The sequence below is a fragment of the Mus caroli genome, unplaced genomic scaffold, assembly GCF_978045245.1.
Source record: "Mus caroli unplaced genomic scaffold, Mus_caroli_1 scaffold_5, whole genome shotgun sequence".
Classification (NCBI taxonomy): Eukaryota; Metazoa; Chordata; class Mammalia; order Rodentia; family Muridae; genus Mus; species Mus caroli.
This window is the reverse complement of record NW_028227260.1, coordinates 63,416,427-63,440,300: the sequence shown is the minus strand read 5'-3', so window position 1 is coordinate 63,440,300 and position 23,874 is coordinate 63,416,427. Positions and strand designations below refer to the sequence as shown.

The window sequence follows — 23,874 nt, the reverse complement described above, 5'->3', positions numbered from 1 at the left end:
TACATCTCTTGAAGTTATTCTTATCTCCTTGAATTTTTGTTGGCAGGTTACATGAGTTTAGGAATACATCCATTTTTAAAGTTTTCTAATATTTTGGTTTTTTTAATCCTAGGAATCAAATTCAGGGCTTTTGAGCATGCCAGAGAAGCCCTCTACCCTGAGCTACATCTCCAGCCCCACTTTTCTAGCTTTTATTGAATATAAAGTTTTAAAGTATTCCCTAATATCCCTCTGGATTTCATAAGAAACTGCTGTAATAGCTTCCTTTTTATCTGTATTCTTAATTTGGATAGTATCTATTTTTCTTTAAAATTTGCTCAACTTACTTATCTTTTCAAATAACTAACTTTTTGTTTGATTTACTGTTTTATTATCTCTACTTCATGACATTCATGTCATCTGCATTTGACTTAATGTTTTTCTAGAACCTTGAGGTGTATAATTAGGTTATTGTGATCTCATTGATTTTTTAAATGTAATCACTTATAACTATAATCCTTCTTTTTTTTTTAATATTTTTATTACATATTTTCCTCAATTACATTTCCAATACTATCCCAAAAGTCCCCCATAGCGCCCCCCACTTCCCTACCCACCCATTCCCATTCTTTTGGCCCTGGCATTCCCCTATATTGGGGCATATAAAGTTTGCAAGTCCAATGGGCCTCTTTTTCCATTGATGGCCGACTAGGCCATCTTTCGATACATATGCAGCTAGAGACAAGAGCTCCAGGGTTCTGGTTAGTACATCATGTTGTTCCAACAATAGGGTTGCAGATCCCTTTAGCTCCTTGGGTACTTTCTCTAGCTTCTCCATTGGGAGCCCTGTGATACATCCAATAGCTGACTGTGAACATCCACTCCTGTGTTTGCTAGGCCCCGGCATCGTCTCACAAGAGACAGCTATATTTGGGTCCTTTCAGCAAAATCTTGCTAGTGTATGCAATGGTGTCAGCGTTTAGAAGCTGATTATGGGACGGATCCCTGGATACAGCAGTCTCTAAATGGTCCATCCTTTCATCACAGCTACGAACTTTGTCTCTGTAACTCCTTCCCTGGGTGTTTTGTTCCCAATTCTAAGAAGGTGCACAGTGTCCACACTTTGGTCTTCATTCTTCTTGAGTTTCATGCGTTTATCAAATTGTATCTTATATCTTGGGTATCCTAAGTTTTGGGCTAATATCCACTTATCAATGAATACATATTGTGTGAGTTCTTTTGTGATTGTGTTACTTCACTCAAGATGATGCCCTCCAGGTCCATCCATTTGGCTAGGAATTTCATAAACTCATTCGTTTTAATAGCTGAGTAGTACTCCATTGTGTAAATGTACCATAATTTCTGTATCCATTCCTCTGTTGAGGGACATCTGGGTTCTTTCCAGCTTCTGGCTATTATAAATAGGGCTGCTATGAACATAGTGGAGCATGTGTCCTTTTTACCGGTTGGGACATCTTCTGGATATATGCCCAGGAGAGGTATTGCTGGATCCTCCGGTAGTACTATGTCCAATTTTCTGAGGAACCGCCAGACTGATTTCCAGAGTGGTTGTACAAGCTTGCAATCCCACCAACAATGGAGGAGTGTTCCTCTTTCTCCACATCCTCGCCAGCATCTGCTGTCACCTGAATTTTTGATCTTAGCCATTCTGACTGGTGTGAGGTGGAATCTCAGGGTTGTTTTGATTTGCATTTCCCTGATGATTAAGGATGTTGAACATTTTTTCAGGTGCTTCTCTGCCATTCCGTATTCCTCAGGTGAGAATTCTTTGTTCAGTTCTGAGCCCCATTTTTTAATGGGGTTATTTGACTTTCTGGAGTCCACCTTCTTGAGTTCTTTATATATATTGGATATTAGTCCCTTATCTGATTTAGAATAGGTGAAGATCCTTTCCCAATCTGTTGGTGGTTTTTTTGTCTTATTGATGGTGTCTTTAGCCTTGCAGAAGCTTTGTAGTTTCATGAGGTCCCACTTGTCAATTCTCGATCTTACAGTACAAGCCATTACTGTTCTATTCAGGAATTTTTCCCCTGTGCCCATATCTTCAAGGCTTTTCCCCACTTTCTCCTCTATAAGTTTCAGTGTCTCTGGTTTTATGTGAAGTTCCTTGATCCACTTAGACTTGACCTTAGTACAAGGAGATAGAAATGGATCGATTCGCATTCTTCTACATGTTAACAACCAGTTGTGCCAGCACCATTTGTTGAAAATGCTGTCTTTCTTCCACTGGATGTTTTTAGCTCCCTTGTCGAAGATCAAGTGACCATAGGTGTGTGGGTTCATTTCTGGGTCTTCAATTCTATTCCATTGGTCTGTTTGTCTGTCACTATACCAGTACCATGCAGTTTTTATCACAATTGCTCTGTAGTAGAGCTTTAGGTCCGGCATGGTGATTCCACCAGAGGTTCTTTTATCCTTGAGAAGAGTTTTTGCTATCCTAGGTTTTTTGTTATTCCAGATGAATTTGCAGATTGCACTTTCTAATTCGTTGAAGAATTGATTTGGAATTTTGATGGGGATTGCATTGAATCTGTAGATTGCTTTTGGCAAGATAGCCATTTTTACAATGTTGATCCTGCCAATCCATGAGCATGGGAGATCTTTCCATTTTCTGAGATCTTCTATAATTTCTTTCTTCAGAGACTTGAAGTTTGTATTATACAGATCTTTCACTTCCTTAGTTAGAGTCACGCCAAGATATTTTATATTATTTGTGACTATTGAGAAGGGTGTTGTTTCCCTAATTTCTTTCTCAGCCTGTTTATTCTTTGTGTAGAGAAAGGCCATTGATTTGTTTGAGTTAATTTTATATCCAGCTACTTCACCGAAGCTGTTTATCAGGCTTAGGAGTTCTCTGGTGGAATTTTTAGGGTCACTTATATATACTATCATATCATCTGCAAAAAGTGATATTTTGACTTCATCTTTTCCAATTTGTATCCCTTTGATCTCCTTTTGTTGTCGAATTGCTCTGGCTAGGACTTCAAGTACAATGTTGAATAGGTATGGAGAAAGTGGACAGCCTTGTCTAGTCCCTGATTTTAGAGGGATTGCTTCAAGCTTCTCACCATTTACTTTGATGTTGGCTACTGGTTTGCTGTAGATTGCTTTTATCATGTTTAGGTATGGGCCTTGAATTCCTGATCTTTCCAAGACTTTTATCATGAATGGGTGTTGGATCTTGTCAAATGCTTTTTCCGCATCTAAGGAGATGACCATGTGGTTTTTGTCTTTGAGTTTGTTTATATACTGGATTACGTTGATGGATTTCCGTATATTGAACCATCCCTGCATCCCTGGGATGAAACCTACTTGGTCAGGATGGATGATTGTTTTGATGTGTTCTTGGATTCGGTTAGCAAGAACTTTATTGAGGATTTTTGCATCAATATTCATAAGGGATATTGGTCTGAAGTTTTCTATCTTTGTTGGGTCTTTTTGTGGTTTAGGTATCAGAGTAATTGTGGCTTCATAGAATGAGTTGGGTAGAGTACCTTCTGTTTCTATTTTGTGGAATAGTTTGTGAAGAACTGGGATTAGATCTTCTTTGAAGGTCTGATAGAACTCTGCACTAAACCCATCTCGTCCTGGGCTTTTTTTAGTTGGGAGACTATTAATGACTGCTTCTATTTCTTTGGGGGATATAGGGCTGTTTAGATCATTAACCTGATCTTGATTCAACTTTGGTACCTGGTATCTGTCTAGGAACTTCTCCATTTCATCCAGGTTCTCCAGTTTTGTTGAGTATAGCCTTTGGTAGAAGGATCTGATGGTGTTTTGGATGTCTTCAGGATCTGTTGTTATGTCTCCTTTTTCATTTCTGATTTTGTTAATTAGGATTCTTTCCCTGTGCCCTCTAGTGAGTCTGGCTAAGGGTTTATCTATCTTGTTGATTTTCTCAAAGAACCAGCTCCTTGATTGGTTGATTCTTTGAATAGTTTTTCTTGTTTCCACTTGGTTGATTTCACCCCTGAGTTTGATTATTTCCTGCCGTCTACTCCTCTTGGGTGAATTTGCTTCCTTTTGTTCTAGTGCTTTTAGGTGTATTGTCAAGCTGCTAATGTGTGCTCTCTCTAGTTTCCTTTTGGAGGCACTCAGAGCTATGAGTTTTCCTCTTAGAAATGCTTTCATTGCGTCCCATAAGTTTGGGTATGTTGTGGCTTCATTTTCATTGAACTCTAAAAAGTCCTTAATTTCTTTCTTTATTCCTTCCTTGACCAAGGTATCATTGAGAAGAGTGTTGTTCAGTTTCCACGTGAAGGTTGGCTTTCTATTATTTATTTTGTTATTGAAGATCAGCCTTAGTCCATGGTGATCTGATAGGATGCATGGGACAATTTCAATATTTTTATATCTGTTGAGGCCTGCTTTGTGACCAATTATGTGGTCAATTTTGGAGAAGGTACCATGAGGTGCTGAGAAGAAGGTATATCCTTTTGTTTTAGGATAGAATGTTCTGTAGATATCTGCCAGATCCATTTGATTCATAATTTCTCTTAGTTTCACTGTGTCCCTGTTTAGTTTCTGTTTCCATGATCTGTCCATTGGTGAAAGTGGTGTGTTGAAGTCTCCCACTATTATTGTATGAGGTGCAATGTGTGCTTTGAGCTTTACTAAAGTTTCTTTAATGAATGTGGCTGCCTTTGTATTTGGAGCATAGATATTCAGGATTGATAGTTCCTCTTGGAGGATTTTACCTTTGATGAGTATGAAGTGTCCCTCCCTGTCTTTTTTAATGACTTTGGGCTGGAAGTCAATCTTATCAGATATTAGAATGGCTACTCCAGCTTGTTTCTTCATGCCATTTGCTTGGAAAATTGTTTTCCAGCCTTTCATTCTGAGGTAGTGTCTATCCTTTTCTCTGAGATGAGTTTCCTGTAAGCAGCAAAATGTTGGGTCTTGTTTGTGTAGCCAGTTTGTTAGTCTATGTCTTTTTATCGGGGAGTTGAGTCCATTGATATTAAGAGATATTAAGGAAAAGTAATTGTTGTTTCCTGTTATTTTTGTTGTTAAAGTTGGCATTTTGTTCTTGTGGCTGTCTTCTTTTAGGTTTGTTGAGGGATTACCTTCTTGTTGTTTCTAGGGCGTGGTTCCTGTCCTTGTATTGGTTTTTTTCTGTTATTATCCTTTGAAGGGCTGGATTCGTGGAGAGATAATGTGTGAATTTGGTTTTGTCGTGGAATACTTTGGTTTCTCCATCTATGTTAATTGAGAGTTTGGCTGGGTATAGTAGCCTGGGCTGGAATTTATGTTCTTTTAGTGTCTGTATAACATCCGTCCAGGATCTTCTGGCTTTCATAGTCTCTGGTGAAAAATCTGGTGTAATTCTGATAGGCTTGCCTTTATATGTTACTTGGCCTTTTTCTCTTACTGCTTTTAGTATTCTATCTTTATTTAGAGCATTTGTTGCTCTGATTATTATGTGTCGGGAGGTATTTCTTTTCTGGTCCAGTCTATTTGGAGTTCTGTAGGCTTCTTGTATGTTCATGGGCATCTCTTTCTTTAGATTTGGGAAGTTTTCTTCTATAATTTTGTTGAAGATGTTTGCTGGTCCTTTGAGTTGAAAATCTTCATTCTCATCCACTCCTATTATCCCTAGGTTTGGTCTTCTCATTGTGTCCTGTATTTCTTGGATGTTTTGAGTTAGGATCTTTTTGCATTTTACATTTTCCTTGATTGTTGTGCCGATGTTCTCTATGGAATCTTCTGCACCTGAGATTCTCTCTTCCATCTCTTGTATTCTGTTGCTGATGCTCGTATCTATGGTTCCAGATTTCTTTCCTAGGGTTTCTATCTCCAGTGTTGCCTCATTTTGGGTTTTCTTTATTGTGTCTACTTCCCTTTTTAGGTCTAGTATGGTTTTGTTCATTTACATCATCTGTTTGGATGTGTTTTCCTGTTTTTCTGTAAGGACTTCTACCTGTTTGATTATGTTATCGTGTTTTTCTTTAAGGATTTGTAACTCTTTAGCAGTGTTCTCCTGCAATTCTTTAAGGGATTTTTGTGCTTTCTCTTTATTGTCTTCTGCCTGTTTAGCAGTGTTCTCCTGCATTTCTTTAAGTGTGTTATTAAAGTCCTTCTTGAAGTTCTCTATCATCATCAGGAGATATGCTTTTAAATCCGTGTCTAGCTTTTCCGGTGTGTTGGGGTGCCCTGAACTGGGCGAAGTGGGGGTGTTGGGTTCTGATGATGGTGAGTGGTCTTGGTTTCTGTTAGTAAGATTATTACGTTTACCTTTCGCCATGTGGTAATCTCTGGGGTTAGTTGTTATCGTTGTCACTGTTTAAAGATTGGAGCAGAAGCTGTGTTCCACTCACCAGCAGTCTCTAAATCCTGCGGCGGGGGTCGTGGGTAGCTGACAGTACCCCGGTGCTGGTCCAGCCGGAAGAGGCCTGTGGTCCTACACAGGCCGTTTTTCTGCTTCCCTAACTAATACAGTCTCTGGTCCCGCGTGCAATTGGATTGGAGCAGAAGCTGTGTTCCACTCTCCAGAAGTCTTAAGATCCTGTGGTGGGTGTTGTGGGTAGCTGGTGAGTGTCAGCGGACCCTGCGCCCCAGCTGCCCCGGTGCTTTTCTGACCGGAAGAGGGTTGTGGCCCTATGTAGGCCGGATTTCTCTCTCCCCAACCAGAGCAGTCTCAGGTCCCGCGTGATTGGACTGGAACAGAAGCTGTGTTCCACTCACCAGCAGTCCCAAAATCCTGCGGCGGGGGTCGTGGGTAGCTGGCGGGTGTCACGCAACCCTGCGCTCCCGCTACCCCGGCGCTGATCAGGCCGGATGAGGCCTGTGGCCCTACTCAGGCCGGTTTCTGCTTCCCTAACTAATGCAGTCTCAGGTCCAGCGCAATTGGATTGGAGCTGAAGCTGTGTTCCACTCACCAGCAGTCCCAAAATCCTGCGGCGGGGGTCGTGGGTAGCTGGCGGGTGTCAGGCAACCCTGCGCTCCCGCTACCCCGGCGCTGATCAGGCCGGATGAGGCCTGTGGCCCTACTCAGGCCGGTTTCTGCTTCCCTAACTAAATCAGTCTCAGGTCCCGCGCAATTGGATTGGAGCAGAAGCTGTGTTCCACTCACCAGCAGTCCCAAAATCCTGCGGCGGGGGTCGTGGGTAGCTGGCGGGTGTCAGGCAACCCTGTGCTCCCGCTACCCTGGCGCTGATCAGGCCGGATGAGGCCTGTGGCCCTACTCAGGCCGGTTTCTGCTTCCCTAACTAATGCAGTCTCAGGTCCCGCGCAATTGGATTGGAGCTGAAGCTGTGTTCCACTCACCAGCAGTCCCAAAATCCTGCGGCGGGGGTCGTGGGTAGCTGGCGGGTGTCAGGCAACCCTGCGCTCCAGCTACCCCGGCGCTGATCCGGCCGGATGAGGCCTGTGGCCCTACTCAGGCCGGTTTCTGCTTCCCTAACTAATGCAGTCTCAGGTCCCGCGCAATTGGATTGGAGCTGAAGCTGTGTTCCACTCACCAGCAGTCCCAAAATCCTGCGGCGGGGGTCGTGGGTAGCTGGCGGGTGTCAGGCAACCCTGCGCTCCCGCTACCCCGGCGCTGATCCGGCCGGATGAGGCCTGTGGCCCTACTCAGGCCGGTTTCTGCTTCCCTAACTAATGCAGTCTCAGGTCCCGCGCAATTGGATTGGAGCAGAAGCTGTGTTCCACTCACCAGCAGTCCCAAAATCCTGCGGCGTGGGTCGTGGGTAGCTGACGGTACCCCGGTGCTGGTCCAGCCGGAAGAGGCCTGTGGTCCTACACAGGCCGTTTTTCTGCTTCCCTAACTAATGCAGTCTCTGGTCCCGCGTGCAATTGGTTTGGAGCAGAAGCTGTGTTCCACTCTCCAGAAGTCTTAAGATCCTGTGGTGGGTGTTGTGGGTAGCTGGTGAGTGTCAGCGGACCCTGCGCCCCAGCTGCCCCGGTGCTTTTCTGACCGGAAGAGGGTTGTGGCCCTATGTAGGCCGGATTTCTCTCTCCCCAACCAGAGCAGTCTCAGGTCCCGCGTGATTGGACTGGAACAGAAGCTGTGTTCCACTCACCAGCAGTCCCAAAATCCTGCGGCGGGGGTCGTGGGTAGCTGGCGGGTGTCACGCAACCCTGCGCTCCCGCTACCCCGGCGCTGATCAGGCCGGATGAGGCCTGTGGCCCTACTCAGGCCGGTTTCTGCTTCCCTAACTAATGCAGTCTCAGGTCCCGCGCAATTGGATTGGAGCAGAAGCTGTGTTCCACTCACCAGCAGTCCCAAAATCCTGCAGCGGGGGTCGTGTGTAGCTGGCGGGTGTCAGGCAACCCTGTGCTCCCGCTACCCTGGCGCTGATCAGGCCGGATGAGGCCTGTGGCCCTACTCAGGCCGGTTTCTGCTTCCCTAACTAATGCAGTCTCAGGTCCAGCGCAATTGGATTGGAGCTGAAGCTGTGTTCCACTCACCAGCAGTCCCAAAATCCTGCGGCGGGGGTCGTGGGTAGCTGGCGGGTGTCAGGCAACCCTGCGCTCCCGCTACCCCGGCGCTGATCAGGCCGGATGAGGCCTGTGGCCCTACTCAGGCCGGTTTCTGCTTCCCTAACTAAATCAGTCTCAGGTCCCGCGCAATTGGATTGGAGCAGAAGCTGTGTTCCACTCACCAGCAGTCCCAAAATCCTGCGGCGGGGGTCGTGGGTAGCTGGCGGGTGTCAGGCAACCCTGTGCTCCCGCTACCCTGGCGCTGATCAGGCCGGTTGAGGCCTGTGGCCCTACTCAGGCCGGTTTCTGCTTCCCTAACTAATGCAGTCTCAGGTCCCGCGCAATTGGATTGGAGCTGAAGCTGTGTTCCACTCACCAGCAGTCCCAAAATCCTGCGGCGGGGGTCGTGGGTAGCTGGCGGGTGTCAGGCAACCCTGCACTCCCGCTACCCCGGCGCTGATCTGGCCGGATGAGGCCTGTGGCCCTACTCAGGCCGGTTTCTGCTTCCCTAACTAATGCAGTCTCAGGTCCAGCGCAATTGGATTGGAGCTGAAGCTGTGTTCCACTCACCAGCAGTCCCAAAATCCTGCGGCGGGGGTCGTGGGTAGCTGGCGGGTGTCAGGCAACCCTGCGCTCCCGCTACCCCGGCGCTGATCAGGCCGGATGAGACCTGTGGCCCTACTCAGGCCGGTTTCTGCTTCCCTAACTAATGCAGTCTCAGGTCCAGCGCAATTGGATTGGAGCTGAAGCTGTGTTCCACTCACCAGCAGTCCCAAAATCCTGCGGCGGGGGTCGTGGGTAGCTGGCGGGTGTCAGGCAACCCTGCGCTCCCGCTACCCCGGCGCTGATCAGGCCGGATGAGGCCTGTGGCCCTACTCAGGCCGGTTTCTGCTTCCCTAACTAAATCAGTCTCAGGTCCCGCGCAATTGGATTGGAGCAGAAGCTGTGTTCCACTCACCAGCAGTCCCAAAATCCTGCGGCGGGGGTCGTGGGTAGCTGGCGGGTGTCAGGCAACCCTGTGCTCCCGCTACCCTGGCGCTGATCAGGCCGGTTGAGGCCTGTGGCCCTACTCAGGCCGGTTTCTGCTTCCCTAACTAATGCAGTCTCAGGTCCCGCGCAATTGGATTGGAGCTGAAGCTGTGTTCCACTCACCAGCAGTCCCAAAATCCTGCGGCGGGGGTCGTGGGTAGCTGGCGGGTGTCAGGCAACCCTGCACTCCCGCTACCCCGGCGCTGATCTGGCCGGATGAGGCCTGTGGCCCTACTCAGGCCGGTTTCTGCTTCCCTAACTAATGCAGTCTCAGGTCCAGCGCAATTGGATTGGAGCTGAAGCTGTGTTCCACTCACCAGCAGTCCCAAAATCCTGCGGCGGGGGTCGTGGGTAGCTGGCGGGTGTCAGGCAACCCTGCGCTCCCGCTACCCCGGCGCTGATCAGGCCGGATGAGGCCTGTGGCCCTACTCAGGCCGGTTTCTGCTTCCCTAACTAAATCAGTCTCAGGTCCCGCGCAATTGGATTGGAGCAGAAGCTGTGTTCCACTCACCAGCAGTCCCAAAATCCTGCAGCGGGGGTCGTGGGTAGCTGGCGGGTGTCAGGCAACCCTGTGCTCCCGCTACCCTGGCCCTACTCAGGCCGGTTTCTGCTTCCCTAACTAATGCAGTCTCAGGTCCCGCGCAATTGGATTGGAGCTGAAGCTGTGTTCCACTCACCAGCAGTCCCAAAATCCTGCGGCGGGGGTCGTGGGTAGCTGGCGGGTGTCAGGCAACCCTGCGCTCCTGCTACCCCGGCGCTGATCCGGCCGGATGAGGCCTGTGGCCCTACTCAGGCCGGTTTCTGCTTCCCTAACTAATGCAGTCTCAGTTCCCGCGCAATTGGATTGGAGCTGAAGCTGTGTTCCACTCACCAGCAGTCCCAAAATCCTGCGGCGGGGGTCGTGGGTAGCTGGCGGGTGTCAGGCAACCCTGCGCTCCCGCTACCCCGGCGCTGATCCGGCAGGATCCCGGCGCTGATCCGGCCGGATCGTAAAATTTCAACACTGAGCCTCCTGCCTTCTTCTAAGTATGACAACTATAATCCTTCTTAAGAATTATTTCTTTTTTCTACTTGCTTTGGTAGGCTGTGTCATAATTTTCATTTATTCATAGGATTTCAAAAACTTCCTTGATTTCCTCAATGACCCACTGTTCACTCAAAAATGTATTTTATAATACTACTTATTTAGCTTCTTTTATTCTACTATTATCTGATGAAATGTAATTATGTCAATTTTGATTTGTGTCCTATAGTGTGAATAGTTATAAAGGAGGACCCATGTGCAGTTGAGAATAATTGTATTCCATATTTATTGGATGGAATACTCTGTAAGTATCTGTTAAACACTATTGCTCTATCATGCTGTTTACTTATGCTGCTCCTTTGCTGATTTTTAGTTTGAAATAAGTGCCTAAAGATGAAAGTATTGAAATCTCCCACTGATTGTACCTGATATTTGGTATATAAATGTTAACAATATTTAATGTTTTTCTTCCATTAGTTTATTTACTCATTTTATATACTGACAGTAGACCCTCTCCTCCTCCCAGTCCCCCTCACATGGTCCCTGATCTCCCCCCTCTTCTCTGACAAGGGGGAGGCCCCCCTGGGTCCCCCTAGCATATCAAGTCACTGCAGGACTAGCCACATCCCTCTCCCACTGGGACCAGACAGGGCAGCCCAGTTAGGGGAACAAGATCTACAGGCAGGCAACAGAGTCAGGGAAAGAACCCACACTAGTTGTTGGGAGACCACATAAAGACTGAGATGCACATCTGCAGGGGGTCTAAGTCCAGCCTGCATATGTTCTTTGGTTGGTGGACTGATTTCTGGGAAGCCCCAAGGTCAATCCAAGTTAGTTGATTCTGTTGGTCTTCTTATGGAGTACATATCCCCTCCAGGCTCCTCAGTCCTTCCCCCAACTCTTCCACAAGAGTTCCTGAGATCAATCTAATGTTTGACTGTTAGTCTCTGCCTCTGTTTCAGTCAGCTGCTGGGAGGAACCTTTCAGAGGACAGTTATGCTAGGCTTCTGTCAATTCAGGCTGACAAATATAAACAGCCTGAGGATCCAAGGTTGTTGAAGGAGGAAGGCGGGCCTGCAATATATCCCCTATTGATCTTCTGAGGACAACTTGGCACATTCCCAAATTAGCTGACAGGGGTTGCTACTGCAGTCATTTATGTCTGTCTTGCACAGGGCATCTGTGTGTATCCAGGCCAGCAGTGACAAATATAGCTGTCAACAGTGTCTTCACATGTTATATTATTGTGATGAGGCTTTGACCAACAAAGAGGCATGAAAGTCTCACAGTGTGTCCCTGTGAATCTACTACCTGTGCAGTCACGGTAGAAGTTGTTTCCTCTATCCACATGTAGACCTCCATGGAGATATGGCTGACTGACCCATTCACCAGAGTTGAGTTCACAGTGATCTCCAAGGAATCCAGGTGAACAGTCACAGAAGTAGGCCCCAAGAGCATTCTGGCACATGGCAACATGTAGACATAGCTGGAATCCACATTCGTCATTTTCCAACTCACAGTGTACACCAGAATACTCTTGAGGGCAAACACACAAGAATCTTCCTATCTCATTGAGGCATACAGCCTTCATTCTCATTCATGCAGGAGTCAGAAACACCTTCATCCACTTCCAAGTCACACTGCTTGCCTTGGTATCCAGTCACCCAGAAGCAGGAGTAGCCATTGATTCCATCCTAGAACACAACCCCATTGTAGTAAAGGCTAGAAGCACACCCATTGTGATCTGTCTCACAGAACCTTCCAGCATATCCAGCAGGACAGTGTTTCCTTTATTAATATGCGGTGATCTTCAACTTCATGTTTTCCAACCACATTTCTCCCACTCACTCCAGCACCTACAATGCTCCAACCTCTTCTGTGTATTGATTCTTTATCCATCCAGTTGTATTTACACAGTCCAGACCTTCTGTCTTGGGCTTTCATGATGTCACTTGTGAAAATCCACTGCTGGCAGCTACAGCTGATGCTAGTCAGCAGGAATAATACCACGACTCATTTCTTGTGGACCCAGCTCATTGAGAAATGCAGGCATTGCCTTAATTTTCTTTATTTCTCTTACTCTTTCTTATATATAAATAGGATTTATTATATCTTCACATTCTTTATCCACTGGCCCAGATGTAGCTTCTAATCTACCATCTTACCTTTAAATTCCAACATACCAAATCCTACATAACTTAAAGAACAGTGAAAAAGCTCTGTAACACACCATCATTATACTACAAATAACAGTATCAGTATAAAATGCCATAAATACTACCCAATCACATGTATGCACACCAGTACCTCACCCATTTTAAAAGAGCAGTCAAGAATGTGTGTTGTTCAGAATGAGTATTTTTGTGGCTTAAATAATAAAATAGCATCAATATAAAATATTAATGCATTATCCCTTAACAGTGAACAATAAAATCTTTTTTCCTCAGCGAGCTCACTAGAAAGTCTGTGGATTTCTTTTCTGATGTTTTGTTGGGTTTGATTTGACACCTCAGCCTCCCAAGTAGTGTGGATTAAAAGTACAGCCAAACTAACATTTACAGAAATATGAAGAGGTAATTCTTGATGTCCAGGTGATCTTGGAACTTTAGGTTGTGGTCAGTTTCTAGGTAAGTTGTTGGAATGAGGGGGCATGTTGACTGGTTGCTCCTTTTGACAGAGCTAACAAGTGACAGTTCTGGTTAGAAACATCTGACAGAAATAAGACAAATGTTAGGAGATGGCAGCTGTAAGCCTTGAATAATTATTGTGCTGTGACTGAGGAAATATCTTCCCATATACAAGGGAATAAACAGGACCATCTCTCACAGTAAACAGCGCCTTCAGTAGTCAAGCTTCTAGAAATACCAGCCTTTCAGTTGCATAATTTACATATTTGTTTTTTTTTTTTTAGTTCTTTGAGACTTTTTGATAATATTTACCCCTCCTCCTGCAACTCTTCCCATCCACCCCTTTTCTATACACATAAATTCTGTTTCTTTTAAAAAGCCTTTCAAGACCAGTTTATGCTGCTCCAATAGTTTTGGATCTGAGGTCTTCCACTGGACCATGGTCAACTTACCAGTGGCTCAAATCTTAAAGAAAACTACCTTCTTTCTATCAGCTGCTAACAATTGCCAATAGCTCCAAGTAGACTGTGATTATTCCTCCACGTGCTTTGGAGTGCATAATATTTGGAGTACTTATGAAAATGCCAGTCCTTGGAGCTCCCCACTTTCCTTTTCTGAGAGCCAGAGGTAGACTGGCATTGTTACAGTGGCTAATGGAGCAGGCGAGTTGTTCTAGCTCTCTTTGATCTGGCAGTTTGCATTCATTTCCACATTTAGATTAGCATTCTCCCTGATTTGTGCAGTATAACCAAGCTTTTATGGCAGGAATTTTAGGTAAAAAGAAAAATTGGGCAATTTGGTAGAAGTCATGAAAGCCACTTACCTGTAATTACAGTATGAAGGTCTACATAGTGGACACCAAAATCCAAGCCTGAGGGAAATCCAGATTCAAGTGTCCAAAGATGTTGCTCGGTTGAGTTAAAGACATGACGTTGAGCCAAATGGGGTTCAGAGATCCAGGGATATTCCAAAGAAAAAACAGCAAATATAAGTAAGAGTAACACATATTAACCATTTTCTAGACAGGTTCTTATGCAACCCAGGCTGGGCTGTAATCCTACTGCTTTGCTCCTTTTAGTCATAGGATTTCAGGTGTATACCACCAAGGCCAGTATTCATGGTATCCTTATGGAAAGAATACTTCACCCACAGGTGACTTTTTACAAGTTATAAGTCTGACCTTTTTTGCTACGTTTAGTCTAATGAAGGGGCTGAACTGAGACAGACAGACAGACCTCTCCAGATCATCTATACTAGGCAGACATTAGCTTTGCCCATAGAAAGCCTCATCGTCTTCCAGTGAATTCCTCACATTTTAGGTTTCCATGCTCGCTTCTGAGATTCACCTTTTAGAGAAGTAGCTGCTGAATTGGCCATTGTCATGTCATGATTACGATATGTTCCCTGTGCTACACTTGTAGTCTCCTTCTTAGGTTGGATGCTGTCAGGATACAGAGTAAAGTGCCAAAGTACACAGCATGAAAATGAAACACATACATACAAATAGACAAAGATAGAAATGCAAAACTCTACAGAAGAGAACTAACTGGGCTCATCTACCTGGCTGTCCTTGGCTAGAACTCTGTACTGATTAACATATCCTTTATATATTTCTCTATATACCATCAAAGACATGGATGAAGCTAGAAATGTGGGAGGATGGACTCATACTTGCTCTGCCAAAGAACCTCCACTGTGCTGTAGTTGAGAGAACTGTTCTAAGGGAATCCTGAAGTAGCGGATGTGTAGGAGGAGTAAGTGTATGGCATAATGTATGGCAGCATGGCTACTATAGTTAATAAGACCATATTGTATTTAGTTTTTTTTTAAAGAACTAGATTTTAGTTGCTCTTGTTATAAATAATAAGGTTGTGAGATAATATATCTATTAATAATATGTGGATACTTTAAAGCTAAGATACACATATCAAAGTCCTGTTAGCTAGCACTGTAGGAGAATATAGTGAGTTCAGGTCTTCTTGGCTGATGAGACATTATTTCAATACAAACACACCAATAGCTGCTCTTCTCATATAAGATGTACAACCAGAAAAAAAAAAAACTTCAGTGCTCAGAGCAAAAATGGCCAGAGAGGAAAAAGGAAATTTCTGGTGTGGCCACTAAAACAGATTTCATTCACATCAATAGCAATTGGAGCAGAAGTCCTAGATCTCAGGACACTTTACTACTTGAAAACACAGGTATCGATGAAGAAACCAAGGAAACCAAAACTAGAATCTGACAAAAATAGATATGGCTGGACAAATGTGGAGTTAGAAGACTTCATAAATCCTAAACTGCAAAGAATGGGCTGTAGAAAGTCTTCTCCCATGATCAAAACTGCCATGACTTGAGAAGCCATGATAATGGAAAAATAACTCTGTGACAAAGATAGCTATAGTTGGGGGAAACTGAAAGATACATTTTTTTTTCTGGAAGGAACCATAACATACAATGTTTAAAGATCAAGTCCATACGCAGAGTAGACAGACTTTGAAAGGCATGAGCTAGGAATGGCTCTTTGCATTATCAAAGCATATGTGCCTGAAAAGCATGCAGGTAAAGAACTTATTTCTTGGCCAGAGGTGGAAACATTTTTTCCTGACCAACTTTGTTGAGCCTATGGGAGAAGAGAAGCTGGAGAATTTCCTTAAGCAGGGTGGATATGGAATGGGAAGATATGGTAATGGAAAACTTCTTATTTTATCAAGCAACTTTAGCTCATGATGAAATGTATTTGGAAGGTACTTCACAGCTATGACCCTGCACTGAATGAGAGGACATAGAAGTTGAGCATCACTTTCTTGTCAACAGCATCTATATCAAGGAAAACACATAGTGACAGATAACTTATTCCAGCATCAGGGAGGATATGAGTGCAAAGAATTCAATTTATTGCGAAAGTAGTTGTGAATTATAAATATATAGGCATGGAAAATTATATCATGACTTAAAAATCCTTGAGTGAATAAGTCATTCTAGATATTCTTTTTGAAACCAAAGTCCATAATGATTATACAAGACTTAGACCTGGATCGTATCTCTTATGATTACTCATTTTCAGTAAAAAGTTAATATGAAAAACTTCTTCACCACACCAAGAAGCTGTGGTTAGGAAAGGTATGAGATAGTCATATTTGCTAATAATATTGCCTATGGTAGAAAATGTAGCATGCAGAATATATTTCATGAAGTATATAGGAAAATGTTGGCCATTTTCATCATCACACAGTTATTGTCATGGATGGGAGTACTCAAAACAATTATGACTTTGAAAGATGGGAAAGTTGAAGATTTCAGTAGCTATTAAAGTAATATATATGGGAAGGACAAGAATATGAAGTAGATATTGATGAATATCAATATGATTTGAAGGCAGCTATAGCTTGAGAGGACATAGAGATTGATGACTCTTGTGTGACCAAAGCAAATCCAGCTATGGAAGACACATACAATAATTCCTCACTGAATAGAATAAATAATGATGGTGAAGATATAAAAGTAGCAAACTTCCTTTGAAAGCTACATGACATGACCTCTTTGGAAATGGTTGATTTAAAAGACTGATTTCCTGACCAGAATACAGGCAACTAGATAAAAAACTGGATCTGGAACACTTAATGATCAAAGCAGAAAGAGCAGAAATAGTAAAATGCAGAGAATATATTTCAGGGTTCATGCTAATCTTAATTTGAAAAACATCTCATGGAAAGCTTCTTTTAATATAAAGTAAGAAGAGATGAGGGAGCCATAGAGATCAGAACAGCAGTGCCAATGAAAGACAGAGTAGGAACCATAAAATACCAAAATGGCAATTGTTATGTCTGAGAAGTTTTGTGATAGCTAAACCACACAGCTGAAATGTATCTTTCACTGTTAGACAAGAGGATGCAGGGAAAAATATGTATACACAAAAGACAGCCCTTGGTCAGACTTCATAGTTCAAAAATGCACAAGCTGGAACAACAAGAAAAATTCTATTCCTAACCAGGAGTATCAAAGGGAAAAAACCCTGGAAACTATAAGGCAGATACAGGGAAAATAACATCAGAGAAAACAAGCAAATGTTAACCAGCGAAAAAGACTTCATGATGGACACCCCCAAAATGATCTAACACCTTTGCCCACACCATCAAGTACCAGTTTCTGCATGTATTCTACATATCCAGACATATTTGAAGAGGATAATCCACCATATTCTTAGCCCAAGCAAGGGTCATAAGTCGTGTGTACCAGAACAAAGAGGTGAATGCCTCAGTTCCTCAGGCAATATCCAGCTTAAAGGGCCAGGACAGATCGTGTCCCAGCTCCATTCGAAAAATGTAAAAACCCAGAGCAATCGTCAAAGGGCAGGTTCACAGACACTTAGATCTAGATGGATTTGTACACCTTATACAATAGACCAGCAAGGAAGTGCTCCAGTTCTCCACATGCCTAGTCCTAACTTCACAATCCATGGCCAGGCTGACGACACAGATTATCTGTGCTAGTCCAATCGAGTTGGAACAAGACATGTATTTGTAGCCTATCGCCACAGACTGAGGCATAGCTGGAGTCCCACATATGCAACAGGCCAGCCAACTTTGAGTCTCACTTGCTTTCAGGCTCATGCAGACCCTATTACCCAGGATCCGATACAACTACATCCCTCACCCAAAATATGGAGTGACCCCAATTCTCCCTCCTTGGCTCTGTCTGTTGCTCTCTGGACTTAATTGGTGTTGCTCAGTTTCTGCTCTTGGCCAGTCAGTTGACACACTTATGTCTCTGCATTTCACCCATTTTGAATCATCCCAGAATCAACTGGGGTCCCACTGCTCAAGGTTATCTACCCTAGGGCACAGGCCAGACTTTCATTCACTCATGTGATTCCCATATTCTATGAAGGCCTGACTAGCCTGTGAAACTCCAAAGCATAGTGAGTGACACAGGACCTATCCAACAAAATTGTATCCACTCACCAATACATAGGCTTTTGGGGGGCATAGAACCTTAGATCTGCCAAGCCTAGAGCTTGCCCCAGCTTTCTCTACCCTACATTCTCTATCAGCCTAAGACATCCATTCTCTACAGTCTCAGTGCCTCCACCCTATACAATACAATTCCTAACACTGTGGTGACCTGCAACAGTAACATTATTCCTGTTGCTACTTCATGACTACAATTTAGCTACTGTTATGAATTGTCATGGAAAACAGTATGTGTTTTCAGAAACACACACTACAGTTTGAGAACCACTGCCATAATCTATGGGCTCTGTGGATTTTCCCAGCAGTCAACCAGTTGTGTGCCATAGTTCCCTCCACCAGGCCCACACCAAGGCCCAGTCAATGTAGTCTGGACAGCTCACAGATCAGAGAAGGATAAAGAACACTATGGGACTTATGAGGCCACATGCTGCTAGACTGTGCTGGTGTCTTGATGGCTGCATAATAGTCTATCAGGAAGAATCACCCCTACCCTGAATGCTCTGCTTCCCACATTTGAGGCCCTATTTGGGTAGAGATGGCCATGCAATGTCCCATGCATGGCCCAGTCTGTGTTAGATTGCAATCCACCTGGTATCTGTCTGTCTAAAAGTTGCTGGGACGATGCATCCTACATACCAGCAAGACCTTGTCAGTGTCCAGCACATGACACCACTACACTGTACCACATGCTTAGACTTAGCTGGAATAGGATACCATGTGCAACATCCCAGCAAGATGAGTACCCCAGATCATCAACTGCAGACACAGTCCCATAACCCTAGGCAGAGGGGGAGTCAGCAGCCTACACTCAACCCTGGCAATGTGAAAACTACAAGCATACCTTTACAGGATTGTTTTCACAGGCAGCCAGGTCTAGATAGATTTGCACTCCTTGTGCATGAGACCCATGAGGAAGCACTCCAGTTCCCCACATGCCTAGCCCTGTCTTCACAATGCATGACCAAGCTGAGGGTACAGATTCTGTGTGCCTAGGACACACAGTTGCAGCAGATCACCAAGGTTAGATGCCTAGTTGAAGTGGTCCCTCATCTGCATCAGACCAGCCAGCTTTGAGTCCCACACCCCTACATGATCTTACAGTCCTCACCATCCAGGATCAGATGGGGTTCGGAGACCCTGATTCACCCTCTTGACTTTGTCCATTGTCCTCTGGACTTGCTGGTGTTGCTCACTTTTGTGCTCCTGGCCAGTCATTTGAGGTTCTTCTAACTATGTATTTTTACCCAATTTTAATCATCACAGAATGAAATGGGATCCCATTGCTCCAGGTCAGACCAGCCTGGGAGGTTGCCTGTACCTTCCACTCACCCATGGGATTTCTATACTCTAGAAAGGCTTGCCTAGGGTCCAGGAGCCCATGCAACACCTAAACTTAAGTTACACATGTAAATACCTACCATCATTGTTGCAACACACTCAGCACAGAGGGCTTCCTGTGGCATTGAGCCTTACCTCTGCCAAGCCTAGATCTTGACCCACTTCTTTCTACTGTGCATTCTCTAAAACCTTAAGAAAGTGGTTTAAAATTTGCAATACCTCAAACCTCTATGATATAAATCCTAATATTTTGATGACCTGCAACTATAAAATTATTTCCATTGCTACTGCACGACTATGATTCTGAATAGTCCTGGAAAGGAATCTGTGGTTTCAAATAATCATTTCTGGCTTAAGACCCACAGTTTGAGAACCACTGACATAATCCATAAACTTTGTGGTTTTTCACAGTACTCAAGAGGTTAAGTGGTCTAATCCCTTGGTTCCCTCTACCAGGCCCACATCAAGGCCTTGACAATTTAGTCTTTAGAGCACCATAGGCCAAAGAGGGACAAACATCTTGGGACTCATGAGGCCCCATACTGCTAGACCTTGCTGGTGTCTTAAAGATTGCATAATATTCTCTCAAGGAGAATCACCTCTACCTCTTTCCACCAGCAGGGTTTCATAATTAGAGGCCTTTCTCCAGTCAAGATGGCCATACAATATCCCATGGCACAGGCTCCCTAAGTTCCCACAACACCTGCCGTCTGCGTATCCCAAGTTATCTGGGGTCACACAGCCTACAAACCAGCAAGGCCTTGTCAGTGTCCAGGAGATGATACACCTACAGTGTTCTACAGGCTTAGACCTAGCTTGGGTAGGGTGCCATGTGCAACAGCCCAGCAAGGTGAGTACCCCAGACACTCAACTGTACAGGCAGGGTGTGGGAGTCCACAGCCTGTGTTCAAACTGTGCAGTGTGAAGAAGACAGACCTGCCTTTACAGGATTATATTCACAGACAGCCAGGTAGAGAAGAATTTGCACCCTTTGTGCACAAGACCCGTCAGGGAGTAGTCCAGTTCTCCACATGCCTAGCCCTGTCTTCACAATGCATGACTGAACTGAGGATACAGATTCTGTGTGCCTAGGACACACATTTGCAGCAGATTGCCAAGGTCAGAGCTGGGCAGTTCCTCATCTATATGAGTCCCACATCTGTTCATGTTCATGCAGTCCTCACTACCCAGGATCAGATGGGGTCTAGTGACCCCGATCTACTCTCCTTGACTTTGTCCATTGTCCCCTGGACTTGCTGGTGTTGCTCAGTTTTGTGCTCCTGGCCAGTCATTTGAGGTTCTTATAACTCTGTACTTTACCCAGTTTTAATCATCCCATAATGAAATGGGATCCCATTGTTCTCTGTCAGACCAGCCTTGGAAGTAGGTAGACTGTGCCTTCCACTCACCCATGTGTTCCCCATAAAGGCCTGCCTACAGTCCAAGAGCCCATGCAACACCAAAGCTCAGTCAGTGACACAGGTAAATACCTACCACCATTGTTAGAACACACCCAGGACAAAGGGCTTCCTGGGACCTTGAGCCTTACATCAGCCAAGCCACCCTACATATTCTATCACCATAAGGCAGCAGATCACAACATTCCCAATGCCTCAACAGTCCTGAATGATATGTTTCTTCAACTTGTGGTGACCTCCAATCATAATATTATCTTTTTTTCTACTTCATGACTAATTTTCTTCCTGTTCTGAATTGCCATGTAACAGAGTCTGTGTTTTCAGACAATTCATCTGGGCCACACTTTTAGAATGACTGCCATAATCCACGTGCTCTGTAAATGTTTACAGAGCTCAACCCTTTTTAGTGGCCTAGTCACATTGTTCCCTCAATCAGGCCCACACCAAGACCTTGTTGGTACTCTACTCTCATGTTTAGATACATTTATACATCCTGCATACTAAGCTAGCAGAGGGAGAGCTACAATCCCTTACATATCTACCCCTAAATTTGCAATTCACACTCTTGCTGAAAATCTGTGTTGTAGACCAATCTAGTGAAACTAACACAGACATTTCCAGGCCTTGAGCACAGGCATGGCCCTAAGTTATATTTGATAGCTACATCAGTCCATACAGCTCTGATATCCTGAAGGGTCCTTTGTGTGCCCTCTTCCCAGAATTGGCTATGATCTCACCAGGACCCACATTTGCTGACTTCATTAATTACCTGTAGCCTGTACATTTGCCTTTCTTAGGAACCAACCCAATTTCCAGCCTGGCAGCATGGTGCCCATATTCCACACTTATCTCGAGTCTTAAAACCTATGCAATGTAACATCACTTCCTGGTGAGTGCTAATGATTCCACACACCCTGTCTGTTTCCATCCTTTCTGACAAGCTTCATGCTTATCAACACAGCCTTGTATTTATCCCTAGAATTTCACTCACGCACACTATCCCTAAACTTTTCAGCCTACTTAGGGTCATGCAGCATATGCACCTGCTCAAAGTGAGTGACATAGATTCTTAAGTGCTTACACAATCACCATAGAGTCATACCTAGCTGAGGGTCCTACAGCCTGCTCACCAGCTTATCCTGCTGCGTGTGTGTGTGTGTGTGTGTGTGTGTGTGTGTGAATGTTCCTCATCATTTTCATACACTTGTCATCTTCATACTCCCAGAAGTCCTATCTATGTCCAGCAGACTGTTCTATGGCCAAGCTTAGTGAGTCATCTAGATCCTCAGTTCCTATGTCTACATCCTTCAATGCATAGGTGCAGCCACTTGCCTTGCTCCTAAATTCAGGCATGTTAGTGCTACAAAGATCCTGATGAGCTCATGTAATACAGGCCTAACTGAATTCCCATAGCAAATATCCCAACTCTGCCTAATGAGTAATCCAGACTTTCCCTCTCCATTTATGTCCCCTCATTCTTGAGTCTAGCTGTGGTCACAAAATCTGTGTACCAATATGGCTTGTTGGGTTTCCTGGGTCCCTGCATGCTTCCCAGTCCTCATATGCTCATGCCCTTAGTTATTTCCCAGTTCTATCTCTATGGAACAGCCCAGCGTAATAAGTGATACTGACACTCCCAGTTCTAGCTGGGGTCACACAGCTTGTGAAGTGGCACAATAAGACAAGTGCCCTGGATTCTCCAAATGCCCATGTGTTCTCCACTCTTCTTAGCTAGCTTGGGTCCCTTATTCTGTGTCCCAACAAACTGGAGAATTTCTCCAGTTCCCTGTATACCATGCCAACCCCATACATCCAGTGTTCTCGGCTCAGGTTCTATAGCTTATGAACCAGTTCAGCTTATGAATTCCCTAAGATCCCAGCCTGCCTATGCTGACCCCATTCTCCTAAGCCTAGCTAGAGTCTCAGTCTGTATATAAATCCATCCTGGTAAATTACTTAGACCCCCACTCACCTGCACCTTTTCCATACTCCCAGGAATTTCAAAATGTCATAAGGAAGCATGTTATTTTGTAAGCTTCCTTAAAATTTCATATCACACACATATGTATATGCATATTTGAGGTATACATATATTTTAATGATAGTAAGTGACACATAGTACAGTGTTCCCCACAAGAGCTGTAGGCTACCTAATAGAAAAACAAAACAAAACAATGCAGGACATGGGAAACCTTCCTTTGACTTGTTGGTTAATAGGCATCCAAGAGACTTCCACAACAATTTAGGTTATTGTCATTGCCTTCCCGTGGTTCTCTTCCATAGGCTGAAGGTAAGATTCTATTGTAGAAGACATTAGACACTTTGGACACACAACTTGGAAAAATGAGCCAGAACTGACCTGGAAGCCTCTTCCCTGAAGACGAGCCTTCATAGTATCTAGAGGAGCTAGCAAATTTCCAAGGGAGAAACATAAACAATAGTCCTATCTAGATGTAAAGCCTAAGAATCAAAACAATGACTGGCCCAGGAAGCTCTCTCCAGTTGTGCAATAGTGACACTTTATCTTGGAGGTAGCCAGCAGCTCTCTAATTGGACATAAGGTTTCCTTAATAGGAAGGAATTTCTGCCTGGTACTTTTAGCCTAGACAGCTAATCATGGCTTGTGATGTTATAGACCTTAGAGGAGAATCTACTATTGCCATTTTCCCTAAGCGAATGTAATTATCCATTTGTAGTCTCAATATTTATCCTTATACCTACAGATAAATGGAGCTCTATTTCTTGATTAAGAAACTATGTGTTATATCAATAGAAATACTGCTAGGTTAGATTAAAGGGAACAGAGACCATGCAAAATGAATAAAAACTATAAATTCTAAGATGGAAGTACATAGCTATAGAACTGCAAATATGCACCAGCCTTTAAAAAAATGGGCAAGCTAAGTTTGATGAAGCACATCTTTAATCCCAGCACCTATGAGGCAGAGGCAGGTGGAAGACTACAAATTCAAGGCTAGCCTGGTTTACATATTAAGTTCTGGGACATCTATATTGATCTATAGTGTGAAACACCATCTCAAAATAAT

At 44.3% G+C, this 23,874-nt stretch overlaps 1 long non-coding RNA gene across 2 annotated transcripts in view; it reads right to left on the bottom strand.

Annotated features, from left to right (window-relative positions):
- The window catches only part of LOC115030092 (uncharacterized), a 137,015-nt gene extending 122,887 nt beyond the window's left edge, over window positions 1-14,128 (bottom strand). For both annotated transcript variants that reach the window (XR_015047086.1, XR_003835719.2), the window contains exon 1: window positions 13,925-14,128. This is a non-coding gene — a long non-coding RNA (uncharacterized LOC115030092). The remainder of the gene's footprint in view (window positions 1-13,924) is intronic.
- Between the last annotated feature and the right edge of the window lie 9,746 nt (window positions 14,129-23,874).